The sequence below is a fragment of the Palaemon carinicauda genome, chromosome 12 (assembly GCF_036898095.1).
Source record: "Palaemon carinicauda isolate YSFRI2023 chromosome 12, ASM3689809v2, whole genome shotgun sequence".
NCBI classification, from domain to species: domain Eukaryota; kingdom Metazoa; phylum Arthropoda; class Malacostraca; order Decapoda; family Palaemonidae; genus Palaemon; species Palaemon carinicauda.
Genome location: NC_090736.1, coordinates 15,755,082 through 15,768,608, shown reverse-complemented (window position 1 = coordinate 15,768,608; position 13,527 = coordinate 15,755,082).

Genomic DNA, 13,527 nt, shown 5'->3' with positions numbered 1-13,527 from the left:
CTTCTCCCAGAGGCGCCGCGTTTTGGAGACTGTCGTGCAGTCGCCTCTCAGGATGGCTTCCTCGGTGGGTGTCTGCAGCGCTGTCCTTAGATTGGGGGCTTTTGGAAAGGCCGTGAGGAACTACGTGGGTGTGAACTTGGATTGCGGCAAATGGAGGCAGAAGCTTTTGAGATTCAACGACCAGTTGAAATCAAGATGGTTTGTTTGCAAACTTCTCCCCGAATTCGACTTCGGAGCGAGTTTGGCTGCTGCTGGCGCCATATTCGGTGGAATAATATTTGCTATGAGAAGGAGGGCTAAAGAAGGACAACTAAATAAATTGAGAAGAGTAATAGATGAGATGAATACAGAGAAAGAGACGGAAGAAAAACTGAAAGTTCAGAGAGAGACTTACATCAAAAGCTGAAAATTGACTGCGCTGAAAAAGATCTTTGATGAAAGAACAGGAAATTCTAAGCAGGGAAATGGAAGAAATTAAGAAAATTCCTGATGAGAAAATAGAAAAACTGCAAAACGACTGCTTTCAAAAAGATCTTCAGATGAAGGAACGGGAGAAGAAACAGGAAATTCTTAAAACGGAAATGGAGGAAATGGAAGAATTTAAGAAAATCCATAAGAAAATAGAAGGATTCGAAAATGACTGCGTCCAAAAAGATATTGGACTGCTAGCAAGCCATTGAGAAAGGTCTTCAAGGACGCTGCCATGGAATTCGAAGCTGTTAGAACGGTAAAAGGATCTGAGGAATGTTTGAACTTCATAGAAGATGCTAAGATGCTAAAGAAGAAATGGGAAAGCCAAAGCCAATATGAGGTTTTGGGTGTGGGTCAGACGGCCACGAGGGCAGAAATTTTAAATGCCTTCAAAGGCTTGACCTTGAAGTTACATCCGGACAGACACGGGGACAAACCCAAATTCATACAGGAGGCATTCGAGGAGAAGTTTAAGAAGGTGGTTAATGCTAAAACTGTTCTGATGGATGAACAATGCAGAAATGAATACGACGCAGAGATTCAACCACCATGCCCAAGGCAACAGCCCGGACAGAGGGACCAGCGTCAGCAGTACCGTTACTAATATAACCCAGCAAAAGCATACTATAATCAGCGGAAGCAAAAGCATCGAAGTCCTTGAAAGCAAAAGAAAAGTCTTTAAAGATATGTTCGCCGCATTTGGCAAATTTTTCGCATGTAAATAAATAAAATCCTTCCTGAATTATAAAAAAAAAATACAAAATATACATGTAGAAAATATTCTTAGAATAATTTTCAGTAGAGTTTTTGAGGAAAGTATTACTTTCAGTTTACTTTTGTAAGTAAACAAGTTTTTATGCAAGTGCCATTAGAAGGATCAGGTAGACAGAATATGAGAGGATCGGAAAGGGACATTTCAATTAGGAAGAAATATCCTTTGATGCAGATGGTACAAGCTCTACGTCATTTGGTAAGGAATTGCCTTGGTTGGAAGGATCAAGTAGATGGACTATGAAAGATGGAGAGAAAGGGGATTTTTTTCCACGAAGTGCTTCAGAGTGGCTTGACTCAACTACCCGGCTTGAAGGACATGGTATAACCTAGAGGACTTGCTCTACAGAGGGGAAAACCTTGTCTTTTTCTATTATGCTATGTTCCCTGCTGCAGTCGTACAAGGGCTTCGTCAGGTGAACAAACGGTCAGATATCTAGATCTATTCTTTTGGATACTAACCCTCGGGTGGCTCTGATGGAATAATCTAGAAGACTGGCTATGGAGAGGGGAGGAGGCAAGGTTCTTCTAGTATGCAGTCAGGTCCTAATAGGGGATCCAAAGAAGTCAGGCTGGGGGAAGAAGCTGAATCCTTTGAAGAGAAGCAGGAGGAGAAGAAACAGCAGAAGAGAAAATTTTAAGAAAATCCTCCCCCCCTCAAAATATAAAAACCACAAAATACATAAAAAAAGGCAGCAACAAGAGGAGGAGAGGCCGGAAGAGAAGCATCAGCTGCCTAACGATTAAAAAAAAAAAAAAAAAAAAAAAAAAAAAAAAAAAATGAAATCCAAAAAAAAAAAATATGAAATCTAGAAAATCAAAAATAAGAAAAAAAGAAACAGCAGCAACAAGAGAAGGAGGAGAAGCAGCAGCAACAAAAGGAGGAGAAGCCGCAGCACCAAAAAAAAAAAAGATAAAGAAATAAACAAATAAAAACTATAAAAAAAATATCCCCCAAGATATAAAAACAATAAAGTCCAAAACAAGAAAAGAAGCAGATGGATCAAGAGGAGGAGGTGAAGCAAAAGCAGAGATAAATTCTAAAATTCTAAAAAGATAAAAAAAAAAAAAAACTATAGAATCTACAAAGAATATAAAATCTAAAAAATAAGAGAAAATATGAAATCTACAAAATTAGAAAGAAGGGAAGCAGTAGAAACAAGAAGAGGAGTAGGAACAGCAGCAGCGAAAAATAAATAGAAAAAAGAACTTATTTTTGTTTTGTTTGAGAAGGAAATATACTTGAATGTAGAGGTACAAGCCTGCATCATTGGATAAAGTACGGATTCGGGAGGATCAAGTGATTGGTCTATCGAAGATGAAGAGAAAAAGAAACTTTTTTTTCTTTTTTCTTTTTTGAGGAGGACATATCCTTGGAAGCAGAGGTACAAGCCTGCATCATTGGATAAAGTACGGACTCAGTTGGGAGGATCGAGTGGTTAGGACTATAGAAGATGAAAAGAAAAAGAAACTTTTTTTTCTTTTTTCTTTTTTGAGGAGGAAATATCCTTGGAAGCAGAGGTACAAGCCTGCATCATTGGATAAAGTACGGACTCAGTTGGGAGGATCGAGTGGTTAGGACTATAGAAGATGAAAAGAAAAAGAAACTTTTTTTTTTTTTATTAAGGAGGGAATATCCTTGGATGCAAAGGTACAAGCCTGCATCATTGGATAAAGTACGGACTTAGTTGGGAGGATCAAGTGGTTGGACTATGGAAGATGAAGAAAAAAAGGAACCTTTTTTTATTGAGGAGGAAATATCCTTGGATGTAGAGGTACAAGCCTACATCACTGGATAAAGTACGGACTCAGTTTGGGAGGATCGAGTGGTTGGACTATGGAAGATGAAGAGGAAAAGGAACTTTTTTTTTATTGAGGAGGAAATATCCTTGGATGCAGAGGTACAAGCCTACATCACTGGATAAAGTACGGACTCAGTTTGGGAGGATCGAGTGGTTGGACTATGGAAGATGAAGAGGAAAAGGAACTTTTTTTTTTATTGAGGAGGAAATATCCTTGGATGCAGAGGTACAAGCCTACATCACTGGATAAAGTACGGACTCAGTTAGTAGGACGAGTGGTTGGACTATGGAAGATGAAGAGGAAAAGGAACTTTTTTTTTATTGAGGAGGAAATATCCTTGGATGCAGAGGTACAAGCCTACATCACTGGATAAAGTACGGACTCAGTTTGGGAGGATCGAGTGGTTGGACTATGGAAGATGAAGAGGAAAAGGAACTTTTTTTTTTATTGAGGAGGAAATATCCTTGGATGCAGAGGTACAAGCCTACATCACTGGATAAAGTACGGACTCAGTTTGGGAGGATCGAGTGGTTGGACTATGGAAGATGAAGAGGAAAAGGAACTTTTTTTTTTATTGAGGAGGAAATATCCTTGGATGCAGAGGTACAAGCCTACATCACTGGATAAAGTACGGACTCAGTTTGGGAGGATCGAGTGGTTGGACTATGGAAGATGAAGAGGAAAAGGAACTTTTTTTTTTATTGAGGAGGAAATATCCTTGGATGCAGAGGTACAAGCCTACATCACTGGATAAAGTACGGACTCAGTTAGTAGGACGAGTGGTTGGACTATGGAAGATGAAGAGGAAAAGGAACTTTTTTTTTATTGAGGAGGAAATATCCTTGGATGTAGAGGTACAAGCCTACATCACTGGATAAAGTACGGACTCAGTTTGGGAGGATCGAGTGGTTGGACTATGGAAGATGAAGAGGAAAAGGAACTTTTTTTTTTATTGAGGAGGAAATATCCTTGGATGCAGAGGTACAAGCCTACATCACTGGATAAAGTACGGACTCAGTTTGGGAGGATCGAGTGGTTGGACTATGGAAGATGAAGAGGAAAAGGAACTTTTTTTTTTATTGAGGAGGAAATATCCTTGGATGCAGAGGTACAAGCCTACATCACTGGATAAAGTACGGACTCAGTTAGTAGGACGAGTGGTTGGACTATGGAAGATGAAGAGAAAAAGGAACTTTTTTTATTGAGGAGGAAATATCCTTGGATGCAGAGGTACAAGCCTACATCACTGGATAAAGTACGGACTCAGTTAGTAGGACGAGTGGTTGGACTATGGAAGATGAAGAGAAAAAGGAACTTTTTTTATTGAGGAGGAAATATCCTTGGATGCAGAGGTACAAGCCTACATCACTGGATAAAGTACGGACTCAGTTTGGGAGGATCGAGTGGTTGGACTATGGAAGATGAAGAGGAAAAGGAACTTTTTTTTTTATTGAGGAGGAAATATCCTTGGATGCAGAGGTACAAGCCTACATCACTGGATAAAGTACGGACTCAGTTTGGGAGGATCGAGTGGTTGGACTATGGAAGATGAAGAGGAAAAGGAACTTTTTTATTTATTGAGGAGGAAATATCCTTGGATGCAGAGGTACAAGCCTACATCACTGGATAAAGTACGGACTCAGTTAGTAGGACGAGTGGTTGGACTATGGAAGATGAAGAGAAAAAGGAACTTTTTTTATTGAGGAGGAAATATCCTTGGATGCAGAGGTACAAGCCTACATCACTGGATAAAGTACGGACTCAGTTTGGGAGGATCGAGTGGTTGGACTATGGAAGATGAAGAGGAAAAGGAACTTTTTTTTATTGAGGAGGAAATATCCTTGGATGCAGAGGTACAAGCCTACATCACTGGATAAAGTACGGACTCAGTTTGGGAGGATCGAGTGGTTGGACTATGGAAGATGAAGAGGAAAAGGAACTTTTTTTTTATTGAGGAGGAAATATCCTTGGATGCAGAGGTACAAGCCTACATCACTGGATAAAGTACGGACTCAGTTTGGGAGGATCGAGTGGTTGGACTATGGAAGATGAAGAGGAAAAGGAACTTTTTTTTTTATTGAGGAGGAAATATCCTTGGATGCAGAGGTACAAGCCTACATCACTGGATAAAGTACGGACTCAGTTAGTAGGACGAGTGGTTGGACTATGGAAGATGAAGAGGAAAAGGAACTTTTTTTTTATTGAGGAGGAAATATCCTTGGATGCAGAGGTACAAGCCTACATCACTGGATAAAGTACGGACTCAGTTAGTAGGACGAGTGGTTGGACTATGGAAGATGAAGAGGAAAAGGAACTTTTTTTTTATTGAGGAGGAAATATCCTTGGATGCAGAGGTACAAGCCTACATCACTGGATAAAGTACGGACTCAGTTAGTAGGACGAGTGGTTGGACTATGGAAGATGAAGAGGAAAAGGAACTTTTTTTTTATTGAGGAGGAAATATCCTTGGATGCAGAGGTACAAGCCTACATCACTGGATAAAGTACGGACTCAGTTTGGGAGGATCGAGTGGTTGGACTATGGAAGATGAAGAGGAAAAGGAACTTTTTTTTTTATTGAGGAGGAAATATCCTTGGATGCAGAGGTACAAGCCTACATCACTGGATAAAGTACGGACTCAGTTAGTAGGACGAGTGGTTGGACTATGGAAGATGAAGAGGAAAAGGAACTTTTTTTTATTGAGGAGGAAATATCCTTGGATGCAGAGGTACAAGCCTACATCACTGGATAAAGTACGGACTCAGTTAGTAGGACGAGTGGTTGGACTATGGAAGATGAAGAAGAAAAGGAACTTTTTTTTTATTGAGGAGGAAATATCCTTGGATGCAGAGGTACAAGCCTACATCACTGGATAAAGTACGGACTCAGTTAGTAGGACGAGTGGTTGGACTATGGAAGATGAAGAGGAAAAGGAACTTTTTTTTATTGAGGAGGAAATATCCTTGGATGCAGAGGTACAAGCCTACATCACTGGATAAAGTACGGACTCAGTTTGGGAGGATCGAGTGGTTGGACTATGGAAGATGAAGAGGAAAAGGAACTTTTTTTTTTATTGAGGAGGAAATATCCTTGGATGCAGAGGTACAAGCCTACATCACTGGATAAAGTACGGACTCAGTTAGTAGGACGAGTGGTTGGACTATGGAAGATGAAGAGGAAAAGGAACTTTTTTTTTATTGAGGAGGAAATATCCTTGGATGCAGAGGTACAAGCCTACATCACTGGATAAAGTACGGACTCAGTTTGGGAGGATCGAGTGGTTGGACTATGGAAGATGAAGAGGAAAAGGAACTTTTTTTTTTATTGAGGAGGAAATATCCTTGGATGCAGAGGTACAAGCCTACATCACTGGATAAAGTACGGACTCAGTTTGGGAGGATCGAGTGGTTGGACTATGGAAGATAAAGAGGAAAAGGAACTTTTTTTTTATTGAGGAGGAAATATCCTTGGATGCAGAGGTACAAGCCTACATCACTGGATAAAGTACGGACTCAGTTAGTAGGACGAGTGGTTGGACTATGGAAGATGAAGAGGAAAAGGAACTTTTTTTTTATTGAGGAGGAAATATCCTTGGATGCAGAGGTACAAGCCTACATCACTGGATAAAGTACAGACTCAGTTAGTAGGACGAGTGGTTGGACTAAGGAAGATGAAGAGGAAAAGGAACTTTTTTTTTATTGAGGAGGAAATATCCTTGGATGCAGAGGTACAAGCCTACATCACTGGATAAAGTACGGACTCAGTTAGTAGGACGAGTGGTTGGACTATGGAAGATGAAGAGGAAAAGGAACTTTTTTTTTATTGAGGAGGAAATATCCTTGGATGCAGAGGTACAAGCCTGTATCTTTGGATAAAGTACAGACTCAGTTGGGAGGATCGAGTGGTTGGACTATGGAAGATGAAGAGGAAAAGGAACTTTTTTTTTTATTGAGGAGGAAATATCCTTGGATGCAGAGGTACAAGCCTACATCACTGGATAAAGTACGGACTCAGTTTGGGAGGATCGAGTGGTTGGACTATGGAAGATGAAGAGGAAAAGGAACTTTTTTTTTTATTGAGGAGGAAATATCCTTGAATGCAGAGGTACAAGCCTACATCACTGGATAAAGTACGGACTCAGTTTGGGAGGATCGAGTGGTTGGACTATGGAAGATGAAGAGGAAAAGGAACTTTTTTTTTTATTGAGGAGGAAATATCCTTGGATGCAGAGGTACAAGCCTACATCACTGGATAAAGTACGGACTCAGTTTGGGAGGATCGAGTGGTTGGACTATGGAAGATGAAGAGGAAAAGGAACTTTTTTTTTTATTGAGGAGGAAATATCCTTGGATGCAGAGGTACAAGCCTACATCACTGGATAAAGTACGGACTTAGTTAGTAGGACGAGTGGTTGGACTATGGAAGATGAAGAGGAAAAGGAACTTTTTTTTTATTGAGGAGGAAATATCCTTGGATGCAGAGGTACAAGCCTACATCACTGGATAAAGTACGGACTCAGTTTGGGAGGATCGAGTGGTTGGACTATGGAAGATGAAGAGGAAAAGGAACTTTTTTTTTTATTGAGGAGGAAATATCCTTGGATGCAGAGGTACAAGCCTACATCACTGGATAAAGTACGGACTCAGTTTGGGAGGATCGAGTGGTTGGACTATGGAAGATGAAGAGGAAAAGGAACTTTTTTTTTTATTGAGGAGGAAATATCCTTGGATGCAGAGGTACAAGCCTACATCACTGGATAAAGTACGGACTCAGTTTGGGAGGATCGAGTGGTTGGACTATGGAAGATGAAGAGGAAAAGGAACTTTTTTTTTTATTGAGGAGGAAATATCCTTGGATGCAGAGGTACAAGCCTACATCACTGGATAAAGTACGGACTCAGTTTGGGAGGATCGAGTGGTTGGACTATGGAAGATGAAGAGGAAAAGGAACTTTTTTTTTTATTGAGGAGGAAATATCCTTGGATGCAGAGGTACAAGCCTACATCACTGGATAAAGTACGGACTCAGTTAGTAGGAGGAGTGGTTGGACTATGGAAGATGAAGAGAAAAAGGAACTTTTTTTATTGAGGAGGAAATATCCTTGGATGCAGAGGTACAAGCCTACATCACTGGATAAAGTACGGACTCAGTTTGGGAGGATCGAGTGGTTGGACTATGGAAGATGAAGAGGAAAAGGAAATTTTTTTTTTATTGAGGAGGAAATATCCTTGGATGCAGAGGTACAAGCCTACATCACTGGATAAAGTACGGACTCAGTTTGGGAGGATCGAGTGGTTGGACTATGGAAGATGAAGAGGAAAAGGAACTTTTTTTTTTATTGAGGAGGAAATATCCTTGGATGCAGAGGTACAAGCCTACATCACTGGATAAAGTACGGACTCAGTTTGGGAGGATCGAGTGGTTGGACTATGGAAGATGAAGAGGAAAAGGAACTTTTTTTTTTATTGAGGAGGAAATATCCTTGGATGCAGAGGTACAAGCCTACATCACTGGATAAAGTACGGACTCAGTTAGTAGGACGAGTGGTTGGACTATGGAAGATGAAGAGGAAAAGGAACTTTTTTTTTATTGAGGAGGAAATATCCTTGGATGCAGAGGTACAAGCCTACATCACTGGATAAAGTACGGACTCAGTTTGGGAGGATCGAGTGGTTGGACTATGGAAGATGAAGAGGAAAAGGAACTTTTTTTTTATTGAGGAGGAAATATCCTTGGATGCAGAGGTACAAGCCTACATCACTGGATAAAGTACGGACTCAGTTAGTAGGACGAGTGGTTGGACTATGGAAGATGAAGAGAAAAAGGAACTTTTTTTATTGAGGAGGAAATATCCTTGGATGCAGAGGTACAAGCTTGCATCATTGGATAAAGTACGGACTCAGTTTGGGAGGATCGAGTGGTTGGACTATGGAAGATGAAGAAAAAAAGGAACTTTTTTTTTTATTGAGGAGGAAATATCCTTGGATGCAGAGGTACAAGCCTGTATCCTTGGATAAAGTACAGACTCAGTTGGGAGGATCGAGTGGTTGGACTATGGAAGATGAAGAGGAAAAGGAACTTTTTTTTTTATTAAGGAGGTAAAATCCTTTTGATGCAGAGGTACAAGCCTACATCACTGGATAAAGTACGGACTCAGTTTGGGAGGATCGAGTGGTTGGACTATGGAAGATGAAGAGGAAAAGGAACTTTTTTTTTTATTGAGGAGGAAATATCCTTGGATGCAGAGGTACAAGCCTACATCACTGGATAAAGTACGGACTCAGTTTGGGAGGATCGAGTGGTTGGACTATGGAAGATGAAGAGGAAAAGGAACTTTTTTTTTATTGAGGAGGAAATATCCTTGGATGCAGAGGTACAAGCCTACATCACTGGATAAAGTACGGACTCAGTTGGGAGGATCGAGTGGTTGGACTATGGAAGATGAAGAGGAAAAGGAACTTTTTTTTTATTGAGGAGGAAATATCCTTGGATGCAGAGGTACAAGCCTACGTCATTGGATAAAGTACGGACTCAGTTGGGAGTATCGAGTAGTTGGACTATGGAAGATGAAGAAAAAAAGGAACTTTTTTTTTGTTATTGAGGAGGAAATATCCTTGGATGCAAAGGTAAAAGCTTGCATCATTGGATAAAGTACGAACTCAGTTGAGAGGATCAATTTGTTGGACTATGGAAAATGAAGAAAAAAAGGAACTTTTTATTCTATTGAGGAGGAAATATCCTTGGATGCAGAGGTACAAGCCTGCATCATTGGATAAAGTACTGACTCAGTTGAGAGGATCGAGTGGTTGGACTATGGAAGATGAAGAAAAAAAACCTTTTTTATTGAGGAGGAAATATCCTTAGATGCAGAGGTACCAGCCTACATCATTGGATAAAGTACGAACTTAGTTTGGAGTATCGAGTGGTTGGACTATGGAAGATGAAGAAAAAAGGTACTTTTTTATTGAGGAGGAAATATCCTTGGATGTAGAGGTACAAGCCTGCATCATTGGATAAATTACTGACTCAGTTGGAAGGATCGAGTGGTTGGACTATGTAAGATGTAGAGAAAAATAAACCTTTTGTTATTGAGAAGGAAATATCCTTGGATGCAGGGATACAAGCCTGCACCATTGGATAAAGTACGGATTCAGTTGGGAGGATCGAGTGGTTGGATTATGGAAGATGAAGAGAAAAGGGAACTTTATTTTTTTTTTTTTTGAGAAGGAAATATCCTTGGATGCAGAGGTACAAGAATGCGTCATTGGATTGTGTACGGACTCAGTTCAGAGGATCAAGTTTTTTGGACTATGGAAGATGAAGAGAACAAGGACCTTTTTTTTTTTTTTTGAGAAGGAAATATCCTTGGATGCAGAGGTAGAAGCGCAGACCAGCTAACTCCTTGTGGTTTCTCCTAGAGGAGCAACTTCACCTCCAGCCATCGGGGAGCCATTCTCCGTTTCTGATCTTTTGCAGATGTGGCCGAACTTAGGGATTTCGGGACCCCCTTCGAAGGAGGAACTTCTGCGTCTCCTCCAACGTGGTGCTAGGAAGGACCCTTTTCCAGAGTCGTTAACATCTCACGCTCTGGAACTGCGCAAAGTCCATCTTTCACCTTCTCCTGGCCTTTCCATGCGCGTACGAGGTGATCACTCGTGTTCACCTCCCCAACGGCCTCCAGATGACGATGAATCCTCTCGCCAGGATGGCGAGAGGAATCCACAGTTTGCAAGTGTTGATCTTCCGGGGACCAGCGCTCCTACCACCAGCAACAGGAAAGGACAAGTATCGCCATCGCGCCGGCCTTCTTGACCCTTCCCCTGCGAACAGAATTTCTGATGGATCTTAGGTCATCACAACCTCTTTTTCTGGACGGCGTTCACGCTCTAAAGCTTCGCGCTCACGATACCGAAGGCATTCCTCTTCATAAGAAGTCTTGTGATCACGCTCTGCATGATCACGAGCACTGTCTAGACCTAGGTCCAGACTTTCGCGTTCTAGATTTCTACAATCTAAAACACGAGAATGGAGCTCGCACTCGCAAGGACTACGCTCCTGTTCATGAGGGAGGTGTTCACGCTCTTGAGGGCACCCTACACAAGAACGAGGCCGACGCTCATGTTCGTGAGCTAGGCAGTCACGACGCTCACACCATTCACAAACAAGAGCTAGACGCTCCTGACCCTGTTCACGATCATGAAACACCCGTTCGCGATCAAGGTCTAGACATTCCTCGTCTAAAGGTAGAGGTGGGCGTTCGCGCAGTCCATCAGCGTGTAGCCCTTCAACCCAACCTTCTCCCAAACGACCTCTGACCAAACCTGATCATGAGAATGACCACTCCTCAGACAGGCGTCCAGCTAAACCTCCAGTGCCTTTTACCGCCTGGGGAGTATTAACAAAGCGTTCGCCTATGCAACGCTTGGAAATGTGTTGTTCTTACTCAAGAGGCCTCCTCTACCGACTTTGTCGGACGTAGGTGCTTCTCTGCAGCAGCAGGAAGGTGTTATGCCTTCCTCTTCTGGTATGGCTCCTAGTACTCCTGATGCGAGCACTTCTGCTAGTGAATTGCATCCATTGACGCATGAAACTCGTGATTTTACGTGCGAATCTCATTATTTCGCGAGCAAATCAACGATTTCCGCGAGCAATTCACTAGAAGATGTGTCGAAAGTGCGAGCAATTCACAAGCAGATGTGTCGGAACTGCGAGCAAATGCGGTACCAACACTTTCACCCCAGCCTTCAGCTTCTACCACCTCTATCACTAGGCCGACACCCTTTTCGGAGGGTTTCAAGGAGCCACCTAATAAGTTTGTAAACGTTCCTGTTAGTCCGAACTGTCCTGCTCGTTCTCCAAAGGAACGTTTTCCTCTGCCACAGAGAGACTCCTGCATCTAGAGTTCTCCCCAAGGGACGTTCTTTTCCTAGAGCTTCAAGGAAGCCCAAGGCTTACCTAGAGGGGCAGAACTTCTACATGGGTGAGTACTTTTTTCACCACCCTGCAGAAGTCTCTGAATGTGGCTCCCCCACTGCCACAACTTCTGACTGCTCCAGTCAAAGTGACCCCTAGGATTCCTTTGGAACCCTCGTCGAGTTAGGAGATCAACGTCGGACAAGGCTTGCAGATTACCTCCACCCCGATCGCATGCTGAAGGTCCTTGACCTTCTGACTCTTACATGGCCAACCTACCTTTTATCCCGGTGAAGGCAAGGGAAACCATGACTAAGAGGCAGAAAAGAAGGATGAGAGGCATCACTCCATCTCACGCTGACATCATCCGCCCTAGGACGAATACAGACATAGGTTTGCCCAGGGAGGTAACCATCCATCCCTTCAATCCTCAAGAGATTGAGGTAGTGCCTTCGGATCAGCGTCCAATCACCTTACCTCCTCCAGAGGAGGAGCCTTCAGCTCCTATATCCAAAGCTTTGTCAGGTGCCTCGAAAACTTCGCAAGTTCCCTCTCTGAAGACCGCAGAGGAACGTCCTATGTGTACGGAGTCGAAGGACATCAAGACGAAACTCAAGAACGCTGCAGCAAGGGAAGCTCAGATGTCTGAGGCACAGAGAAGGTCCCCTGTGGTGGGTCCCTCTGGTTGTATGGTTGACGACCCTGACCTACCCCAGACTCTGGATGTGAGCCTAGAGGCGGATGATCCCTTGGATACGGATGATGAGAATCTTCCAAAAGCGGCTAGATCAAACTACCACTCTGAACAAAAGAGACATGAGTCGGAGCACACCTTTCGGCAGGTCCTTGCTTGCATGAGCGCCTTTAATAGGCTGTCTAATCCTGGTTCCACCACCCAGGAGGGGAAGGATATGGTGCTCGATGAAATATTCGAGACCCAGAAGCCTTCCAGGTCCAGTGCCGTTATGCCCTAGTTTAAGGGGTTGACAGCCGCCAAAAGGAAGGCTATCGCTCAGATAGCTGGAACTTCTAGTTCCTTAAGGGCAGGTTCCTCCTCCCGATCTCCTCCACTTCCTTTTGTCTTACAAAGGAAGTATTACGAGATCGAAGGGAAATCTCATTCCACCATGTCCCTCGACCCTTCAGTAGAATTTCTAACGAAGGGTCTTCCGACTCAAACCCTGTCCTCTTTCAGGGCCTCCCTCTCGGCAGTTGAGCTCCTGAACATAGAGAGAGGCGCGAAGTAAACCATGCAGGCTTCTTTGTGGCTTGATCTATGGCTAGGATCCTTGGGCTTCATGGTCTGTTCCCACTATCTTTCGAAAGAGTCGGCCAGGAAGACTTTGGAGTCTTTCCTGTTGTCAGGTACCCAAACTCTTTGAGTTCCTGTTGCACCACGTTGTCAACTTGTGTGCAAATGCTGTACTCAAGAGAAGGGACACCATCATCGGAAAATTTCACAAGCAGGTGCTTGTGGAGGTGGAAGTCTCCCGGCTGAGGAACACCCTTGAGGATTCTTCACTCTTTGTTCCAGAGGAGACAGAGAGGGCTGCTGAGCGATGGAGGAAAT